The 23,146-nt window shown below is 37.0% G+C and overlaps 1 protein-coding gene across 2 annotated transcripts in view; it reads left to right on the top strand.

Moving 5' to 3' along the window:
• Positions 1-23,146, top strand: part of XIRP2 (xin actin binding repeat containing 2) — a 75,384-nt gene that overhangs the window by 2,739 nt on the left and 49,499 nt on the right. The gene's annotated exons all lie outside the window — the stretch shown is intronic.

The following is a 23,146-nucleotide window of genomic DNA, read 5'->3' as shown; positions in this document are numbered from 1 at the left end:
ACAGAACTTCCATGCCCTCTCTGGGCTCACCATCAATCAACATGTTCACCAGCCTGGAAGCTCACTAAATGCTGTTATTTAGAATTGAGATTTCTTTATGTGGGGAAATTGGCTGAATCATGGCCATTGGTAATAGGATTCAGTGCCTAATCCCTCTCCCTCTTTAAGTAGAAAGTAGAGTTGAATATTCCAACTCTTTAATTACTCAGTTGGTTTTTCTGAATGCAAACCCTGTCCTGAAACTATCTATATTTCCCCCCACAGCCAACAGGAAGCCAGGAGTTACCTCATTAGCTCACATACCAAAGTGAAGTAGCTCAGTCGTGTCCGACTCTTTGCGACCCCATGAACTGTAGCCTGTCAGGTTCCTCCGTCTATGGGATTTTCTAGGCAAGAGTGCTGGAGTGGATTGCCATTTCCTTTTCCAGGGGATCTTCCTGACCCAGGAATTGAACCCAGGTCTCCCACATTGCAGGCAGACGCTTTACCATCTGAGCCACCAGGGAAGCCCTGCTCACATACCAAAGACACCATCAAATTCCAAGAGTTTTAGGAGCTCTACGCCAGGAATCAGGGAAACAGGCCAAATATATTTTTTTTAATTATTTCACATATGTCCCACAATATTACTACTCTGTGAAATGCTACCTATGAACTCCAGAGTGAAATATTCATAGTATTTATTTTCCTAATCATTGAAATCTCTTTTTTTGCAAATTTAACCTGAGTATTTTTCTATTTGTACATTATAGTCAAGAAAAGCACAAAGAACAGTGACAATCAGACAATGCAAAGAACAGATATTTTGCTTTCTTAAAAGAGTTGAGAGTCAGCAAATTCAGTGAGTTATTTGTGTCAGTTGGATACAACAAATGACAGCATGGCTATATTTAATGACCCCTGGGACTCCATGGGCCTAAATGGTGGCGCAAAAATAATCTGGCACTGAGCAGTGCAATAGGTAATCCAAATTCCTGGTAGAGTGGCTGTAGTTCTTAAAATGTCACAAAGAATAAAAGGAATTTGTCACATAGATAACACAAAGAACCCCACTGACTTTTTGACTTAGCACTTTTAAGTTCTGGATAAGAAAACTGAGGCACAGAACATTAATTAGTAACTTACAAGATTTAGGCAGAGAGAAGTAGAAACCTACTCTCTTGACTGTACTTTATTCTGCAGAGCTTCATGAAACCATCACTCCATCCTCACTCCACCCCCACAACTTGGAATACATTTCAAAGTACAACTTGATAAAGTCTTTTTGTCCCAGGTTATTATTTTTCTTTTTATTTTTCATTTCATATTTCTCTCAAATTTAGGGTAAATTATGGAAAAGCAGACCTGATCCACATATTTATTGACAACTTAATAAATGGCGCTTGGTTTATTTTTTAACTTTACTGTCATCTAAGTTTGCTTGTCATCTGTGCTGGATGAACTCTTCCCCTCTTCCCCAGCACTTCCAGCCCATGTCCCCTGCCCTCCACCATCAGCCCATCATTGGACACATCATTTTGCACTGTTGTTTTTGGCAGACCTTCAAGTAGGCTTGTGTCTTCTACATTTCTCTAATTGTATGCAGGATATATCCTGTTGCCTGGTGAGCTGAACACTTTAGATATGTCTGGCTGTTCAAAAATAAATAATTGCCAAATTGCTCCAGGCATACATATGACTTAAAATGAATATAATACTAAAATAATTTCTTTTAGGAAATTTTTGTTTGTCAAGGACCCAATTCCACCCAAATCTGAATATATCAGCATCTGTGTTTCTAAATGCATTTACTTGGTAGTCAGCAACATAGAAAAGCTAAAAGAAAAAAAAAAATCATGTCACCGTTAATTTTAGAAGCTAAGTCCAGTGTTATAAATGGTTTCAAAACATGTCAATGCTTTTCATGTTAACTTTCACAAACAGGAACTATACATATAAAATAATGTTCAGATAATAATTACGTTATTTTCTTACTTAATTCATAAGAAGTTAGTTGCACTGAAGTAAGATGTAGGTGGATCACTTTATTAAGTGGTGGGTTTTTTTAAAAGCTATATATATGAAGTTTTGATGAGTAGAGTCACATTTCCCCACTGGATTGCATTAAAATCCACAGGTGCTTTATCACTACCTCTGTTGTTGTTGACTGTTTTCAGTCCATGCAGTCATAATAAGAATTCAGCTTTATCTTATCTAACCACTAAGCCTTTTTGTCAAGTAATTAGACTTCAGAAGTAACTACAGTAAATAAGTGTTCCAAAGAAACAGGGAGAAATCTTTTTGCAAAGCTAAGGATCAGCTTTTAATTTATTTGTTGTATAAGTTAGAGTTTTTTATTGTCAACACAAGCACCTTATTATCAAGTTGGAAAATCCTAGAAAGAGATAAAAATAAAATGAGTTCATTCACATTATTTAAGGGTGGTCAATTCCAGCTCCAAACTTTGATTTACTGCCTCTGCTTCTGTTGGATCCTGAGCTAGACTCCTGAGTATTGCATAGGATGAAAGTCTGCTGTGGCAACTGGGGTGCAGCCCAGCCCAGGTTCCAGTTGGAACACAGGGGCTAGAGCTAGAGGTGCCAAAGGAAGAGCAGTGGATGGCGATCAGCCGCTTGGTCGTTCCCTCTGTCCTCTGTGCCACCCCAGACTGCTCAGAGCAAGAACAGAACCCTGTTTTACAGCCCTGACTTCTGCAGTGGAAACTGTGCTAGCCCTCAGGATCTCAGAGGACGCAAAAGTGCTTATTTTGAGGAATATAACTGTATTATGCATGTGTGCTTCAGTCACTGACTTGTTCTGGAATGGGAATGATTTCAGGATTCATCATCCAGATAATTTCATTATCCAGAATTGGGCAACAACCACAAGTTTAACTCTATAAAGTATCAGAGAAATGAAATTTGAAAGGCAGCCATGTGTTTGTATTTAAGTTGCAATCTTTTTTTTTTTTCTGTAAAGATCTAGTTCAGTTATTTCAATTGTTGGCTCAAAACTACAATTTATAGTTTCTAATAGTTCACCCTTTAACTAGAAGCAACAAATTACCTCAAATTTCAATTTTCACTGCTTTTCTTTTAATTCATCATTTCAACCCAACTGGTCCCAGCTTCTCTACTATGTCATTTTGTTATACGGTTACCATCTCTTTTAATTTGTGTTCCATTATGATCATGTATATACACGTATGTGTATATATATGTATGTGTATGTATCTGTATGGGCCTCCCCAGGGGCTTAGTGGTAAAGAACCCACCTGCTGGTGTAAGTTTGATCCCTGAGTCATGAATATCCCCCGGATGAGGAAATGGCAACCCACTCCAGAATTCTTGCCTGGAAAGCCCCATGGACAGAGAAGCCTGGTGGGCTATGGCCCATGAGGTTGCAAAGAGTCAGACATGATTGAGCAACTGAGCACGTGTATATGTATACATTATTATACACAAGGCACAGTGTTACCCATGTCTCCATATTGCTTTCCCTTTAGTTTATGTTCTCAAAGTCCATTTAGATGTTAAAAAAAAAAAGAGTAGTCTTCAAACAATAACCAATAACCACAATATCATCTATAGTGACACTTTACCTTTCATGTAACATTGCTTTAAAAACTGCTGTTTTGTAAACATTTGTACTGATAAAGTACAAAGCTATATTTTTATAAAAACTATAACAATAATAAACCTTTTCTATAAGATTATTCTCCCATAGATAGCTGTATGGAGTTGATATATAAAATTTCATTATTTATAATCATCTTTGTATTTTGAAATTAGAAATTTTTTTGAAAATTTTCCAAAATTAGAAAGATTTCACAAATGATGTGCATTGTTCTCTCTCTCTCCCTTTCTCCTTCCTTCTTTTTTATTTCATTTCTCTTAAAGACCTGTGGAATATATTACTTAACCCTAGCTCTATCACTATCCTTAAGATTTGTGGAGTGTCCTCAGTTTACCAAAATCACAAGAACATCACCTTCTAGAGCCAGAAGAGATCTCAAAGGAAACCCACATAATACTTTACTAGGAAACCAGAAAATGCTGTGTCACATAAACTCTAACTAGTTGAGTACAGACTTTGAAACAAGACAGTATGGGTTTGAATTCTGGCTCTTAAACCTAACCAACTGATTGATCCTGGGTAAATTACTTAAATCCATCTCTGTGCCTATTTCCTCATCTGAAAATGGAGATACTAATAGAGTCTATCTCATAGATTACTGTTTTGAGGATTAAATAAATTCATATTTGTAAAATGTCTAAAACAGTAGTGCCTGGTATACAGTAAATGCTACATGAGTTTTGGCTATTATTATCATCATTATTATTACTGTCTAATATATGGGGTTAATATAATAACATTTATGTCTTTCCCAGAGAACAACTTAAGAATTTAAAGTACCAAGTTATCCTAGATGCTGCAAATTCAAAATAACACCATACTAAATAAAAACGTTTTTAAGAGAGAAAATTATCTACCCATTTTAATAGGTTGTTCTCTTGTTAAAGGCATCCTTCCTTTTCAAAGGTGCACTCTTGAGCTCAAATTAAATTTCTGTCCTCTTTGGAGTTGTAGAAAGCTATTAAATATCATTTTTCTATTATAATCATTCCAACACTTGAAACTAATAACTTTTTGGTTATCTTCAGTGATGTCAGTATCACATTACTTCAAGAAACTGAGCTCTTCAACCACTTCAACCATAATGCGTCTGTCTCCTTTCTGATGGAGCTGCTCATAGCCACACATTGGACCCCCTCATTACTTTGACTTAGTTCTTAACTCTCAAAATACTCTTAGATCACAGTCTTTTTTCTTTTAGCTGCAACTAACCTTGACCCACAGCATAGTGTTCCCATCCTCAACACATCCTGCCCATCAGCCCCTCTGCTCTTTTGCCTCATCTCTCTGCATTTTGAATCCACTCAGTGTCTGAGTAAAGATGGAGGGAGAACTCTTACTTGGGAGGAAAGCATTGAAAGATGCAGCTGTGGGCACCTGTTCATCAGTAGAATCTAAAGCAGAAAAGGCCAAGAGGAATCCAATAATGGAAGAGGAAGCAAAACTTTATGAGCCAGTAAAATGGTACAAATGTATCAGATTTGATGGATGAAGCTAAGCTATAAAAAGAAAAATAAATCACAAGGTCAGAAATAAGGAAAACTAAGAACAAGACAGGATGGAACCTAGGATGGATTAGGGCACACATTTCAACTGAGGCCAAGAACAGTTCAGCAGTGTTGGTGGCCTGGTGTTAAGCACTCCTGACTCCATGCTTCAGGCATGGGTCTAAAGCTTAAAGGACCCATGCCAGACCCAGCGCCCACTCAGCCTGGGCCCATTGTCAGCTGCAAGATTAGAGGTTCCATTGATCTCCCATTTCATTTGTCCCCACATTCTTGAGCTAAATATACCTTATCAAAAGCCAGTTCAACATTTTCCTCATCATCTGATATATTTGCCCCCATTCCCAGGTTGTGTGTGTGTGTGTGTATATATATATATACATATATATATATATATTTTTAAAGGTTTGTGGTTTTGCATATATGTTAATACCCAACAATCATTTTATCCACTTTTAGTTGACTTCATGTCACATTCACCACTATTCCTGACAATCCCAGATGTTCTCCATTGTAATATACAACTGGAAAATTTGAAAATGAAAAGACGTTTGTGAGTAATATTCTTTTTAAAAGTCACATTGAATTTTCAAAAGTATGGCAAGGTTAAGTCTGAAATAGTTACTAGAGATATACATTGATATAATATGGATGAAACTGAGAACTAATAGAATGTGTGTGGTAAGACAAAAACAGAAGACTGGGGATGGAACCCTGAAAAATGTATGTGATTGGGTGCCAAGAATTGTGTGTGTGTGTGTGTGTGTGTGTGTGTGTGTTTCAGGAGACTGGTCATGATAGATGAGTATTTCTTCTGTCTGGCCTAAGCTACTCACCAACTCCACACTCAGTTTTAAGATTTTATAAAGCACACTGCAGAGAGTGCTGCAAAGCATCATTTTAAATTCCTTCTCCTGAGATACTTCCTGCAACAGCAAATGTTAGGCTCAGAGAGTTTCATGATGTTTTCCTCAGGTCCTGCATGGCTGGTGAATGGGGCCTGGGGATTTCTGCCCCATATGTTTTCCTTGGCAGGCTTCCAACCCAGAGCTGCACTGGGAGAGTCTGAAAACCTCCTGAGGTCTTCCTCTTCGATCTCATAAAGCAAACAGGATACTACTTGTGATTAAATAGTCCCCTAAAGAAAAGTGTGTGTGTGTGTGTGTGTGTGTGTGTGTGTGTGTGTGTGTGTGTATTAGCACTTACATGTTCTATCTGTAGTCTTGTACTTATCCACTGGAATGAGGAAGCTAGTTATTTTCTTCTGGACCGAACTGTGATGGAGATATGAATATGTCTGAAATTTTTTAGCTATAACACTTCTCTGCAGATATGTAATAACAAGAGAATTTCTGACAGAAATTAAACTGGGCAGAAAGCCCAAAGTTGACTTGTTTCATTTTCCAAACACACGATTTTATGCAGTTTTAATTTTCACCTGCTCATGTGGTGTCTTGCTGAGCATTTTGGGAGATGAGCTGGATTTCATTGTGGGAGACTCACAGGTTCACAGGCAAGAAGTTTATTTTTCCTCCTTCCTGGAAGCTCTAATCCCAAATTTCACATCACTGCTCTGCTTAAATAACTTCTGTTACAGAATTTGGAACTTGTTTTCTACTCTTTAAAAAGAACTACAAGAGAAAAATTAAAATCTGTCAACAGGAACCCTAAAAAGATGTGCACTGAATTTTGCAGTATTGTTGCAAGGCAAATTCATTCAATAAATGCTTACTGGGCAAGTAATAATGTTATATGTTAAATACCTGTGAAGCTGGCCATATTCATCTCAACTGTCAATTGCTTCTTGGCAATCTAGGAATTTTAGTTCCTGGTAATAATAAAAATTGCATATAACCTGTTCTTCCAAAAACAAAAAATTTTTAGCAGCGGCTCTGGCACTCATTATTAGGAAAAGCACAAGAACATCATTCTTACAAATGAACTGTATTCCTCCGATCCCCATATAAAGGCCCATGGGGATTGTTTCTGGCCACTGTTTAATGACCAGACTTTCACATTCACATTGTAGGTGTGGCCATTCTGTGAACTGATGAGACTAAGAGACTCTTAGACTGAAATGACGGTAAGCATGGTGATGTGCGCTCCTAGGAGACTTCAGAGATGGAGCCTGATGCTGAGTCCCTGTCTAGTGATTGTTAGTTCCCGTCTACAGCCGCAGTTAAATGTCTAGATTTTTAAATAATCTTTACAAATAAACAAGGAGATACTTAACTTTATAGTCTGAGTTCCTTTTCAGGTAAGCTATCTTAAAACAGTAGAAGGTTACACTAAGTTGAAGTGACTTGTCCAGCTGCCTAAGGTTTTTTGGTGCCTAAAGGGAGTAGTCTTGGAAAGTGAATCTGTTTGAAAGTTGTGAAAGCCTAGCTTCATGTGGACTCTTACAAAGAAGCACAATATATAATTTTTAATTCCTTTTTACGTTTCTTTCCCGACACCCCCCCCCACAACCTTCCTCCCCTTACCTACCACCACGCCTGAATTTAAATATAATTGGTCTATCAAAACTTTTGTTTGCAAGTTTTAATTAAATTCATTGTTCACAGACGTTACTGTCTTATCGTGCACAGAAAAGAGCAAGTTTCAATCCAAATAACATTTAGAGACTGATTTTTACACTTCACCCTTTAAAAACAGGAATGAAATAAGCAGCATAAACTGAGTTCCACCACTTACGGGGCCTGATAGGATTAGGTTTTGAATCTGAGAGAACAGAAACAAATGCCAATGCCAAATTTTCAAAGATAGTAGCTATAAATAAATTAAGGGATGATGAGACTGACTGACTATGTGTCTCATGTGCATCTTAAGCAGGGAAGACTATTAAATTACTTCCACTCTTTGGACTGTTCTAGGACCAGGATATCATTAGGAAACTGACATCATCTCTTTCTTTTGAAATTACAGGCTGCGTTGATATGCAAAGGGTATTTAGGGCATGTTAATGGTGACAGGGACAGTAACCCAGCACCTGGCTGATTTAGTTTTGACGTAATTAAAATTATTATAGTTTTAATTTATAAACATCCTTGTTCTAAATTAAAAGACTGTTCAAAATGTATACAGTATTATCAAGTGTCCTTTACAATTATGGGGGACAATAATCAGAAAGGAGTCATGCCAGTACAAACATTTGACAAGTGCTGGTTACCCTTCATTTTATAGCATATTAGGAGAACCTAGAACTTTGGTAAGAGCTGTGCTTAGTCGCTCAGTTGTGTCCGACTCTTTGCAACCCCATAGACTGGATGGATTCTTATTATTTCTGCTTAACATTCACAATTTTATTTTCCTACCCAGGAAACATTTTAAAGGTTAAAGATCGCATTGTTTGGAATGTGTTTGTAGAATTTTTCTAGTATATCACTGCTCTGAAAGAGTGAATTTACTTCAACAGAAGTCTGTTATTTAGCAAGCAAAACATTGCAGTACTTAAGCATTTTCACTTTTCTCCTTGGTTGCTTAGCCTTTCCAAATAATGTTTGGTAAGGAAACTGTGTGGAGTTAGTGAGTTTTCCTTTCTTTGATGAAGTCTATTAGCCATTTAGTTCCAAAGAAAATGATATCAAAGTATGCTGTTATTTGTGGACTTAGGCAGAGAAAGCATTTTAAACAAAGACTTACTTAAGGTCATTGAAAAGTTTGTGTAAATTCAGAGACTGAATTTCTCTAAGACAAAAAGCAGACTGAATTAAATGCATTTTGTTTTTCAAAGGAAAATATGGTTAGTAGGAGAGAAGCTGCCGCAGCATCAATTGTCTAAGTCAGTGAGAATCAGAATTAAATGATTCAGGCTTTCTTTTAATGCCCTCTATCAGAATAAATCTCAGATGCTAACCTTAATGGAGAGGGGAAAGTTAGAGGATGAAGAACTGAGGAATTCCTAAAAATGTCTGGCTTTTCCAGATTGCAGCTAGCATAGAACTGATTTAAGTAATAAATAACTTTCTTACTCTGCCCAAGCTTGTTTTAAAGGTAGGCATACTGGGAAGATGTTTTTCAAAACTGCAGATGATTAAAGGTTCATCTGCATTTTATTACTGTTGCTTATTTTTGATCTGTTGAGTGACAACAGCATACTTGGAACTAAATAAAATAGTTCAGTACACACGAACTAGCTTTGCATGAAATTTTTCCAAGCCTGAGAAATAAAAATGGATTGTTTTAGGGAAAGAACACATTCTAAGCTAGTATGCAGTAGGAATATAAAAGGAATATATTAGGAAATAATGGGTGAGAAAAAGTTAAGTTACATCAAAGAGGAATTGAGTTAGCAAGAGGTGAATTATGCAGAAACATATCAACTTTGGAGAGTTGCTAGAGCAAGACCTTAGGGGAAAAGGGGGATGGAAATCAATTTAAGTAAAGGAATATACAGATGAAATAATAGAAAGAATACCTACATTCCAACTAACCAAATATAAAAACCCCTCTTCCTTTAGCAGTTATCAAACATCTTACTAAGGTACTTAGAAGAGATACTTACCAGAGGTACCTAGAAATGTAGAGGTACTTAGCAGAGGTACCTAGCAATGTAGAGGTACTTACCAGAGCAGCAATGGAATGGATCGTTAAACATGGAATCCAGGATCCTTCTCTTTCTTTGCCTTTGGAAGGCAGCAACAAGGATGGCAGAGTCTTAAGGAGCAGCCCAGTCATCACTACCTAACTGGTCCAGGCCAGGGTTCACTGTGCCAAGCCCACTGCTCAGAGACACCACAGGGAAATAAAACATGTGAATAGCTTTCAGTGATGATTTCATGATTTTACCTAACAAAACAGAGGGCAGGGGGAAATGTGAGGAACCATTTGCAGGAAGAAAAGGAGTAGATCCATCCCCACAGTGTTGTGATTTTCACACATTTCACATTTTCTAGGGGACTGCCCTCTTGTTTCCTGGTAAAATTTTAATGGTTCATTTATTTCAGTTCAGTTCAGTCGCTCAGTCTTGTCCGACTCTTTGTGACCCCATGAATTGCAGCACTCCAGGCCTCCTTGTCCATCACCAGCTGCCAGAGTTCACCCAAACTCACGTCCATCGAGTCAGTGATGCCATCCAGCCATCTCATTCTCTGTCTTCCCCTTCTCCTCCTGCCCCCAATCCCTCCCAGCAGGCTAATGCCAAAAACACAGACAGACTAATACTTTGGATATCACATTCATTGACATTCTTCTCTCTTAAATACTTTCTCCGTTCCTGTGGCCATATGAACATGACTGTACGCCTTCTTTGCCCCAGTCTCTCCCAGTAATTATCTACTCTGTCGTGCTCTATTGTATTCCTGTTGCAAGTAGCATGGCAGATACTTGACTTTAGGAAGGAGTGGAACAGCCTTGAGATTCATATGGATCAGTCAAGTCCTATCCTTTCTACTTACTGGCTTTGAGATTTGGGGAACTTTGTAACTTTTATTATTCTCAGACTTGTATCATCTCAAATTATCTGGATAATATTACCTAGGATATATAACACCACCTAAGGAGAAGGCAATGGCACCCCACTCCAGTACTCTTGCCTGGAAAATCCCATGGACAGAGGAGCCTGGTGGGCTGCAGTCCATGGGGTCGCTGGGAGTCAGAAACGACTGAGCTACTTCACTTTCACTTTTCACTTCCATGCATTGGAGAAGGAAATGACAACCCACACCAGTGTTCTTGCCTGGAGATTCCCAGGGACGGCAAAGCCTGGTGGGCTGCCATCTATGGGGTTGCACAGAGTTGGACACGACTGAAGTGACTTAGCAGCAGCAGCAAGGAGACAGGAAGCTAGGGAACATATATTATTTACTATGTGCAAGATACTATGTAAAACTCATTACTTTAATCAGATATCCCTCAGTCCTCACAGGCATTCAGGTTCTGGTATCATCTTCTTGTTATAGGTAAGAAGAAGAAGGCTTCCAGGGGTTAAGAAATTTGCTTAAAGTCAAAAGTAAGTGTCAGAGACAGAATAAATATCAGGCTTTCTGGGTCCAGAGCAGATGATTAATCTCCCTTGGGTTTGCCTCATGCAGGATGAAACCCAGGTAGAACGGATATAAAATGGGTTTCAAAATGAGCTTAACCCAGCCCTGTGCTGGAGGAATCTGCATACAGGTGGAAGGGCAGAGAAGTAGGGATGACAAGAGAGATTCAACAATACAATAAAAAGTAACACATAATACAAACAAAAGTGTAATTTTCAAACATTGGGAGAGCACAGTAGAGAGAGCTACTCATTGCTTGGGTTAAGTGGGAAAAATCTGAAGAGAAATTAAGCCATTATGAGAATACATGTGAGGGACTTTTCAACCCCATCAAAATGATTAGTCTTGATCTAGTTTAATTCAGTTTCATCTCAGTATAAATGAATGTGGTTTGGGGGATGGGGATGTGGTGTGTGTGTCACCAAGTTCCTTTAGGATTCCCCACCTCAGGAGGACTCCATCTGCTGCATATTCACAAAAGCTAACTTCCTTGGCAGGGCCAGCCATATGGGAACTTTTTATTCCTAAGTCAGCATGTGGAAATGATGCAAGCTGTTGTGGTTTTCTATTTTTAAACACAAGGCCAGATCAACACTTAAAACATTGTGTTTCTCGAGGATCACTCTGGGGTTTTTCTTTTCTTCTCTTTTCAAGGAGAGCAGGACTAAATAAAACAGTGATTAATTTGTGCCCTGCCCTGAGCACTATGCGTTGTCAACAGTTGTTGTTCAGTTGCTAAGTCATGTCTGACTCTCTGTGACCCCATGGACTGCAGCACACCATGCTTCCCTGCCCTTCACTATCTCCTGGAGTTTGCTCAAATTCATGTCCGTTCAGTTGGTGATGCCATCCAACCATCTCATCCTCTGTTGCCCCCTTCACCCTCTGCCCTCAATCTTTTCCAGCATCAGGGTCTTTTCCAGTCAGTCAGCTCTTAGCATCAGGTGACCAAAATATTGGAGCTTCAGCTTCAACATCAGTCCTTCCAATAAATATTCGGGACTGACTTCCTTTAAGATTGACTTGATCTCCTTACTGTCCAAGGGACTCTCAAGAGTCTTCCCCAGCACCACAGTTCAAAAGCATCAGTTCTTCCGGGCTCAGCCTTCTTTATGGTCAACATTAGATGAGTAATAAATGTTTACCAAATGTATGCTGAAAGCCTTAAGGGGAGAGTTTATCAAATACCCTTATTGTATACCTGGGATTCTGATTTAAACAAGAAGAAACTTTGATGGAATCATGCCACCACCTCCCATGCCCTGAGGCAAAACAAATCAATTGCACTGAGAGCAGTCCTGGCTTTGCATTTCCTTCCCTTACAGAAAAGCTTAGCTCTGTCCCTGCTGGCTTGGATCAATACCTAACCCCATCTCAAGTTTGAGCTCTACAGTGAGTGACCAAAGAAATATAGATGAAGAATTTGCTTGATTTCCAGTTCTAAATTCAAGCTTATAAGGACAAAAAAGAACTCACTTAGAGGCACAGAAATTCAACTTACTGGTTTTCCTTTGATTTATCCCTAGATACTCTGAAATAAAGGATTTGTGTGTAGATGTTTAGGAAGCAAAAAGGGAGATTCATACCCTTAATGAAAAGCTTACTTTATAATGTTATATGTTAATGAAAAATACTTACATAAAAGACTGTGCAGAGTTAAATAGCTTTGTACTCAGAAATACCTGAACTTTTTCAAGCTCAGCTCCTTACTGTATGATTTTATCTTTTTAAATGTTACTTTTGCCATTAGTAAACTCGAAATAATACCACCCATCAGGTAGAGTTGTTGTAAGAATTAGACATAAAATGATGTGTAAGAATACACATGTAAAATGGCTAACATATAATTGATCCTCATTAACAAGTAGTTATTGTTGTAATGCAATATACGTCTCATTGTGTTAGGGAAATATCTAACAAGACTTATTTTGTAAAAGTATGCATCATCTATAGGCATTTAATACTTTCAAGTTATTTGACCACTTCAAAGAAATTTAAGTCATTTAATTCAAGCATTGATTTTTTAACTGGCCAATACTTTAAGCAATCAATTTAACATATTTAATAGCAATATGATTGAATTTTCAAATATGTCCAAACTAGCAATATTAAGCACGAATGATTATTTAATTTCCATCTAAATTCTATACATTTATAACTGCTCTTGTACCAGGAGAACTTCTTATGAGATGCCAGGGGCTGCAGAAAAGAGAAGACAAGTCTATACAAGAAGTTGTTATTACAGTTAGAAATGGCAGTTCTGTTACCCAGAGAGATTAGAATCTAAGTGGACTTTTATACTAAGTCTTATCTATGAGTAGGTAGACATTTATTCTTTGAGGCACAAAGAAATTCAAAGATGTTTCCAACAGAGCATGGTTTGTGTATATAAATCTATGAAATTTGGGGCAGCTAGAACTGAAATATGCCATTAAAAGAATTGACTGTGCAGTGATTTCAGACTTGGTGAGGTGCATGTACATGTACAGTGGATGCTTGTATTAGTTTTCTATTGCTGCTGTAACAAATTAATGCAAACAGTTATTAATACATACAGTTGTGCTTACAATAGCACAAATCCATTCTATTACAGTTCTGGAGGTCCAAAACAAGTTTCACTGGATCAGCATCACAGTGTTGCCTGGGACCCCGCCTCCTCCTAGAAGTTCTGTGGGGGAGCTTACCTTTCGAAACTTTTAGAATCTACCTGCATTCCTTGACTCATGGAATCTTGCCTCTGCTTTCAAAGCCAGTAGCTTAGATTTTGTATTACAGCTCTCTCTCTCCACCCCCCACTCTCCTCCTCCCCCCTCCCCTCCCTCTCACTCCTCTTCCTCTTCTCCTTCCTCCTCCACTTCTCCCTCCTCCTTTTCTTCTCCTTCTTCACCTTTTTCCCCCTCTCTCACCTCTGTCATTGTCTCTCCCTTTTGACTCTGACTCTCCTGCCTCTCTTTCCCTCATGTGAAACCTTGTGACTACATTGAACCCACCTGGACAATCCTGGAGAATCTTCCTACCTTAAAATTCTTAATTTAATCACATCTGCAAAGTCCCCTTTGTCATGTGTTGAGTTAACCAGAAAGCACATTCAAGATTTTCTGTAAGATCTTGCAGGAAAATCTGAATGAACTTTTGGTCAACCCAATAAAATACCATATTCACGGATTCTGGGGCTTCTCAGTGGTGCAGTGGTAAAGAACCCACCTGCCAATGAAAGAAAAGCAAGAGACACAGGTTCGATCCCTGGATCAGAGAGATCCCCTGAAAAAGGAAATGGCAACCCACTCCAGTATTCATGCCTAGAGAACCCCATGGACAGAGGAGCCTGGAGGGCTATAGTCCATGGGATCGCAATGAGTCAGACATAACTGCTCATAACACATAACACGCACACACACACACACACACACACACTCACAGATTTGGGGGATAAGGATGTACACATCTTTTGAGAACCTATACTTTGTTTACCGCATTGCTAAACCTTGTCTTTCTCCTCTATGAGGCAACTGGATGTGTAGGATCTCTTCTAGTACCTGCATAAGGAGAATAGTGGTTAGGGAAGATTTACTAAGAAAGCAAGAACTAATCCTTTTTATTACCGTGAGAGATGATCTGTTCTTGTTAATGTATAAATTGTGCAAATCACATGAATGAATGGAGTTTGGAGAGGCGACTAGAGTACACACAACACAATGCTTCTGGGGGGAATGGGGCCAAAGGGAGGTTGGTCTTAAAGGTGGAATCTGATTTACTGGGTTCATATGCCACAGCATGCCTTTTGTGCCGTCACGTCAAACACTTTTACTCAGTTAACTCTCTGCCCTTCTTCTCCATGTTTTTTTAAAACACTGTAAATTAATGCAAGATTTGCTATACACTTGCTGTTTCATTTTATTCTCCACCTATTTCTTGGTTTTATAATATTCAAATGAGGGTAAAAGATATAAAACTCAAGTTGAGTACAAATTTGACTTGGCAGCAGCATTCTGAATGCTTAAAAGAGATGAACTTTATTATTAGCTGAGGGATATGCAAATATTAAGAATTATAGAAAATTTATTCATGCTAATAGCTCTGAGTCTATGGTATGTCCATAGATTTGATCTGGTGTACACAAATTTGAGCTGGGTTATAAATCATATATTTAGATTTTATGGAATTTAGTTCATCATTCTCCCAATTTAGTTCTAAGTCAATTTTCTGAGTAGTTGACTTCTTTAGAATGCATCCAGAATATAATAGCAAAGCTATTGATATGTCTCCAGAAGTACACTTGCCTTCTTGAAGCTGACATCTGTATTTGTATCAGCTTTGTGGACTTTTGTGACACTCCAGCTCATTCTCTGCCTAGCTTTTAGTCTGGACTAAATAAAGGCTTCTTAAATTGATTTTAGAAAATTTCTAATAAAAAAATCTTTAAATTCTTATTTTTCTGCCTGAGAATTCAAATTACTATTAAACCTTAGAATTTCTTTTGAGTCATAATTATACATCAGTTTTCTAGGTCTATTTATTTTATATGTTTTTATTGCATATGCAGTGAGTCAGTTAGCAAAAAAAAAATGACATTATTATGTTGTTTGAATTTTACTTCATCTCTTTCCTTGGGAAGGTAATTGTTTGGGTTTGTCTTTTGGTTTTTGGACACTTGTACTTCTTGAGATATAGCATAGAATTGTACTTAAGTCACAGAACCCAGAGCCAGATTGTCTAGCTTTCTTTCCAGCTCTGAAGCTTACTAGCCACCTGATCTTGAACAAGTTTGACAGTCTTTCCATGTCTCTGTTTCCTTATCTGTAAAATGGAGATTAAAAATAAATATAGTCTCTACCTCATACGGCAGTTGAGAGCATTAAAAAGACTAATGTCTGACATGTAGAAAGCACTTTATACATATTTTCTATTGTTTTTTTGCTTGTGAATCATTCCTTTGAATCATTTATTTGCCTTTTCAATAATGTTAGAAAATAATTAGAAAATTAACACTTCAGCCTATTTATTATACTTGTCTGTCCTCCAGTTTTCTTTTATCTCACTACATATTTGGAAAGATTTTGTCACTTTGAATTTTTATGCTAAGAATGTCCAACGGAACTCATTTTATGAATTAGCTATATCTCTCTAAGGAATTTTCATCATTTTAAAAATCACTTAAGTCTTGCTTTAGAAATAAGATCACAACAAAGCACTTGGTGGTGTGAATCTGGTCACATTAGGTGTTTTCTAAATATTTTCCTGACTTTAACATGTGGTGAGAAACTCTTAATGTTTTCCTCAAAAGCATTGCCTAATTTTCCCAACACGATTTGTTGGTAATGCTGCTGTTTCCTTCCTTTTCTGCATCTTCTTCTCTTCCACGCGGTCACATGCCAACTCTTTCTTGTTTCAGTGCAGATGTTCCACTTCTCAGGATGCCTTCCTGACACAACGCAACGACACACCCAGGTAGATTAGGTTCTCCCCATCCCAGGGGCTCCCAACTCAACCTGATGGAAAACCATAAATGCTCTGGGCTAAAATTGCCTGTCTCTCTTACCAGTTAGACTGGAGGCTCTGGAGCATAGCAAATATGTCATGTTTATTATAATCAGTATTTAATAATAAAGAATACATAAATGACATTAAAATAAACCTTATTAAAGTATAATTCAGCTAATTTATTTCTGAAGTTTCATATGGCAAAGATGGAAAAATATTAAAGTCATCTATAGCAATTATATTCACAACAATTATATAAAAATTCTCCTTTTTGTTACAGATGACCTTTATATGTTTCTGTTCTATGCTAGTCAGCATGCAGAAGCCCATAGTTGCTATGGCTTCATAGTGGGGTAGCATCTTCTATTTATAGAATAGCTCTCTATTTCATTGAACATATTTTTGTTTTTAATGCTACTGCATGAAAGGAATATAGCCATGATAACTCCTCTTCATTTATTTTTGCCTGGCAATTTCTTGCCCAATATTTTCTTTTTAAATTTTGTCTTGCAGGTGGCATATGATTGGACTTATTAATATTTGTCTTTGTCTTTTAGGTGAAGTTTGGCACATGTTTCTTTACATTTGGTTTTACACTATTCCATTTTATTTTGTTAAGTCTCTTTGTTTTCTTTTTGGCTGACTTGTTAAAAGGATTGTGTTTTTATTTTTATTGACTTTTCACATGAATACCAACTAGAATTCACATAGACTGTAGTTCTCAGAGTTTTGAATTCGCATAGACTCTTGAATTCGCATAGACTCTTGAATTTGCATAGACTCTAGTTTTCAAAGTCTTGAATTCACATAGACTCTTGAATTCACATAGACTCTTGAATTCACATAGACTCTTGAATTCACATAGACCCTAGTTCTCAGAGTCTTGCATTCACATAGACTCGGATTCACAGAGACTCTAGTTCTGTACTGAAACTAAAATTTCAGTAATCAGTTCTCTAACTGCTTTTAGTGTTCAGTGTTAAAAAGAAGACATCCTGAATTTTGCCTTATCATCACAGAAATCCTTCATCTGTCTGGATAATTTCTTTTCCTTGATTCTGAAATGTTTTACCAGGATTTACTATTGGTGTTTTAGAACTACTTTTTGTCCTGGATTATGGTAAATACTTTAAATCTATCAATGCCCAACTTTTATTTTCAGCAAATATTTCTTCTATTTTCAGCAAAAAATCTATTTTTCATTTGTTCTGCTCATTCCTCCACCTTCCCACTGAAATGCTATTATCTTGTAGTAGCATTTTGAATTTTGCTGTCTTTTCTGTATCTTTGTCATCGTCTTTCACATTGTCATTGGTATTTCGCTATTGGTTTTTCTCTTCTGCAGCATATGAAAAAGAAAGTCGCTCAGTCATGTCCAACTCTTTGTGACACCATGTACTGTAGCTCGCCAGGCTTTTCTGTCCATGGAATTCTCCAGGCAAGAACACTGGAGTGGGAAGCCATTCCCTTCTCTAGGGGATCTTCTGGACCCAGGGATCGAACCCAGGTCTCCTGCATTGCAGGCAGATTTTTTACCACCTGAGCTACCCAGGGAGCCCTCTGCAACATACAGTAACTCTATTAACTGCCTTCAATGTGTGCTTTAATTCTTCTAAAAAACTTTTATACCTTTAGTTCTTTTCCCGCCTTTGATAACTTTCCTTCTGATTTCACCACAGCTAGGAAATCAGAAACACCTCTGCTTATACCTGTGCTCTAAATCAGAGAGACCAAATATCAGCTTCACAACTCAGACTCTAGCAAACAGTCTCTTAGTGAAATAAAGAGGTCAAAGTATTTTTTACTTTATTTCACATAGCTCATATTGTGCAGGCAAAAGGGAGAAGTAAAGAGGTGACTCACAAAAATTTACACCATCCTTGTGCAAGCCAGTTTTACAGCTCCTGGTGTTCAATATCAGTCTTTCATCCAGTAACATCCATTGACATAATCATCTTTTCCATAAAACTTTACCCACAACTATGATTTGGGAATGGGCCTCTCGTATTTTGAAAATAATAAGACATATTTAAATTTAGAAAATGTGTTGAGATTGAATCTTGCTTTAGAAATAAGATCATGACAAAGCACTTGGTCGTGTGAATCCTGCCACATTAGGTGTTTTCTAAATAAACACTTTTATGACTTTGACAGTATTTTGAAGCAATACACTGAGCCTACCACTATGTATCTAGACATTAACCTTTATTTCCAAGTCATTAATTATATTTATAACTTATTTAAGCTTTTAGACATTTGTTTAATGAGAAATAAGGATAGATTTGTCATTTTTAATGCTCTAGGAACATATCATTTATAAAATTAAAAAAAACTGAATTGCATCTTTGAAAATTCCTGAACAGCTAATTTGAAGACTAGTTCATAGCAAATGTCTCAGTGACCCTTTTGAAATGCCTCTTGATATTAGTCTCTGCATATTTCTAAGAATTCTTTCACTGATAACAGAAATTGTGAAATTAGGAGAAATTTTCAATGTGTATTCAAAACATTGACTATTCCTTATCATTTTGTATATCTGATATCTTAAAACTATTATCACCTCCAAGAAAACACAGAAGGCTGACTATGCAAACCCTTCTGTGACTGATTACATGCAGATGAATAATCGCTCAACAAAATTAGGGCATTCTGCCTTATCTTGTACTACTTTGCTTTTTTAAAAATTCCTTAAACAAGGACTTTCCACAGGAAGTAAAATTCAAGGAAGCATAATAAACTTTGCAACCTAGGTAAATTTGCTTGATTGATCCATTGGTTTAGTCAGTTTCTTCATTTTTAAAACCTGCAGAAGAAAAGCACATGTTTGAGGCTCATGGAAAATAGAGACATGAAAAATAGTCACACACTCTCTCATGATTTAAGAAAATAGGAAGTGGACATAAATTGGGTCCAACTGGAGTATATAACTTCTTATATTACAAAAGGTAATAATAGAAATCTTTCCCCTAAGAACCTCAGAATTCTTTGAAAATGCATTCTTACCCTTGGTTTCTAATAGTCTCATGATAACAGCTTAGATTTGTTAGTGGTGTATATTCTTTCCAAGTGCTTCCCTATATGCTCTTTCTGCTTTACAGGATATGTTCTATTACAGAAAGAATTAATTTGGGGGTGGATTAGCAAGTATTTTCTTATCAGCAAATAAAATATTCTATATATAGGATTACAATAGATTCTAGGCTGGGCTGGAGAACTCATTAACTGGAGATTTGAGAAAATTCATTGAACTTTTAAAAAAGTTTATTTACTCATCTGCACAGTGAATTACCTCTAAATCCCAGAAACAAATAACTTCTAGTACAATGGTTTTGTGATGTAAATATTTATAATGCTTTTTATCAGAAATAGTCATGTAAAATTTTATTTTCCCTTCCTCTTTTTCACAGACCACTGTAGCCTTATGGCATGGTCCTCCACACTCTGGTTTCCATTAGAATACTTACAGGTCCTATTATTCCCTATTTTCTACAAGTATTTTATGACAATAGCATCTTTAGTTTCCAGTCAATTATTAGTAATGTTTTTAAAAATTATTTAATTTTTAAAGGTTATCTTCCATTTACAGTTGTTACAAAATATTGGCTATGTTCCCTATGTTGTATAGGATAGCTTTGAGTCTGTCTTACACCCACTTTGTTCTGTGTTACCTTTCTCTTTAAAGTTTCCCTAAACTCAGTTAACCCTGTTTCTAATGTCAGTCATATTCTGAAAGAGAATATCATGAGGTCAGACAACCAATGTTCCTATCTTCTTTTCCACACATCACTAAGAAAGGGACTGTCCTTACAGATGGCTAACAAATACATGAAAAGATGCTCAACATCGCTTGTTATTAGGGAAATGCAAATCAAAGCTACAATGAGATATCACCTCACACCAGTCAGAATGGCCCTCATCAAAAAGTCTACAAACAATAAACGCTGGAGAGGGTGTGGACAAAAGGGAACACTCTTGCGCTGTTGATGGGAATGTAAATTGATACATCTTCCACTATGGAAGATGGAATGGAGATTCCTTTAAAAACTAGGAATAAAACCACCATATGACCCAGCAATCCCACTCCTAGGCATATACCCTGAGGAAACCAAAATTGAAAAAGACACATGTATCCCATTGTTCACTGCAGCACTATTTACAGTAGCTGGAACATGGAAGCAACCTCAATGTCCATCAATAGATGAATGGATAAAGAAGCTGTGATACAAATACACAGTGGCCATAAAAAGGAATGCATTTGAGTCAGTTCTGATGAGGTGGACAAACCTAGAACCTATTATACAGAGTGAAGTGAGTCAGAAAGAGAAAGATAAATATTGCATTCTAATGCACATATACAGAATCTACAAGAATGGTACTGAAGAGTTTATTTACAGGGCAGTGATAGAGAAACAGACATAGAGAATAGACTTATGGACATGGGGAGAGGGGAGGAGAGGGTGAGATATATGGAAAGAATAACATGCAAACTTATATTACCATATGTAAAATAGGTAGCCAATGGGAATTTGCTGTATGGCTCAGGAAACTCAAACAGGGGCTCTGTATCAACCTAGAGGGGTGGGATGGGGAGGGAGATGGGAGGGAGTTTCAAAAGGGAGGGGATATATGTATACCTATGGCTGATTAATGTTGAGGTTTGACAGAAAACAACAAAATTCTGTAAAGCAATTATCCTTCAAAAAGAAAAAAAAGAGACTGTTTTATGAACCTTACAAATTTACATCAGGTGTCATCAACATCAGGATAGGAACAAATGGGCGCGCTGCCTCACAGTACATTCGACAGGAAGCATCACCTTGTTTTTCAAATGAGGATATTAAAAGACATTGACTTAGGAGGTTAAAAAACAACATGGACACAATTTATTTGCTCCAGGTAGGTTTTCTACTCCACTACCCTGCCTGTGTAGGCAGAGTCACTGATGGGGAAAAGAGAGGAAGAGAGAGAGAGAGAGAAACAGAGAGATTAAAACATATGTCTTTTCTGTGATCAGAAGAAAAAGCCACAAGGCAATGGAAGCCAAATCTCTCTAATACTCAGGCAACTGATTCCCTGACCATTAATAATCTTAGGCATTTCCCAGTATGTAGGATAAAAATTGAAGTATTTGGAAAGTAAATACTCTAAATTTTTGCAAAAATAAACTACTGACTTTCTGTTAAGATTGATATAAGAATGACATATTTTATGAATAATGTACAAAATGAAATTCATATCATAATGTGGAAAAACTTTAGTGGCTCATGTTCAATTAAATTTATATAGTGACCATTTACAACAAGAGGAGTATGGCTGAACATAACCAGAATTCATCTGTACAAATAGACAATGCACAGAGAAAAATAAAGACATATTTTCTTCTGCATGTGAAAGACTTTCAGTAGTTTGTGTGAATCTCTTTTTATCAGGATTATCTGGTGGAGTTATACTTTTGTGTGGATATATAGAGTTTTCAGAAGACAGGTGAATTTTAAAAACTAATTCACATTTATTGTGAATATATCAGGTTATACAATCACAGCATGCATATGATACAATGTCTTATTCCTGTATATTTTGTTTCTTTTTGATATGTGTGAAATAAAATATAAAAAAATTAAAACTTTAAAATATACCTATAATTTAATATAATAAGAAGTCCTTAAGGAAAGCCAAATACGGAGTCAGACTACAAATGATTTTTAATCTCTCCTGGGTCACGCATATTATTCTCAAATTGCTATGTGTACATAAACTTTCAAGTAGCTGATGGAAAAAAACAAACAATGTACTAAGATGGTTCAGTGTGGGGACAAGGTGAGAAGATAGGGGAGCAGGGCAGGGAGGAAACAGCTTGGTGGTCTGTTAAATGGGGTTGTCTGGGGCTTTGAGTCAGTGTTGGTAAACCAATTCAAATAACAAAGCACACCAAAGACCACTACCCTATGAGTGCAGAAAACAACAGCCCTAAGGAGAAAGGCAGGGGTGTATGAATGAGTGATGAACATATCAAAACAGACACACACACACACACCATTCACTGGTTGGCCCCAGAAGGAGCCCTTGAAATGATTTTGGAATTACAATTTTTAAAGAGTAAATAGTAAACAAACAAACAGAGTGATAGCAGCAAAGAACACTGAATTAAATAACAAAAACTAGTTTTGAAATCAACTCTGGCACCTGTATTTAAATAAACATGGAGAATCACACTCACCAGGGAGGGTCCTTATATTCCTTTCACATCAGGAAACATGTAGATGTGTTTCCTTATGCCTAAAAGGAATCGATTAGACCAGATGAGACTACGGTATCTCTAAGACATTTCTGCTTCTGACATCTGTTATTCTGTGATCATGCAATCAGGCTTTTGCTCTGTTTGCAAATATGTAATATCTAATGCCCTATATTTTTGTCAGGTAGATGGCTTTCATGGGAAAATATCAGGTGATCTGGAATGACTGGCAAAACTTATTTTTAAAGGGAACTATTAATTCTGTCTTATGTAACACATGCCTCTATGAAATTAAAGGAAAAACTCCAGTCTATAATTCTTATAGC

This window comes from Ovis aries, chromosome 2, assembly GCF_016772045.2.
Source record: "Ovis aries strain OAR_USU_Benz2616 breed Rambouillet chromosome 2, ARS-UI_Ramb_v3.0, whole genome shotgun sequence".
In the NCBI taxonomy this organism is placed as follows: Eukaryota; Metazoa; Chordata; class Mammalia; order Artiodactyla; family Bovidae; genus Ovis; species Ovis aries.
Note: the sequence above shows the minus strand (reverse complement) of the source record. Positions and strands in the feature narration are given on the sequence as shown.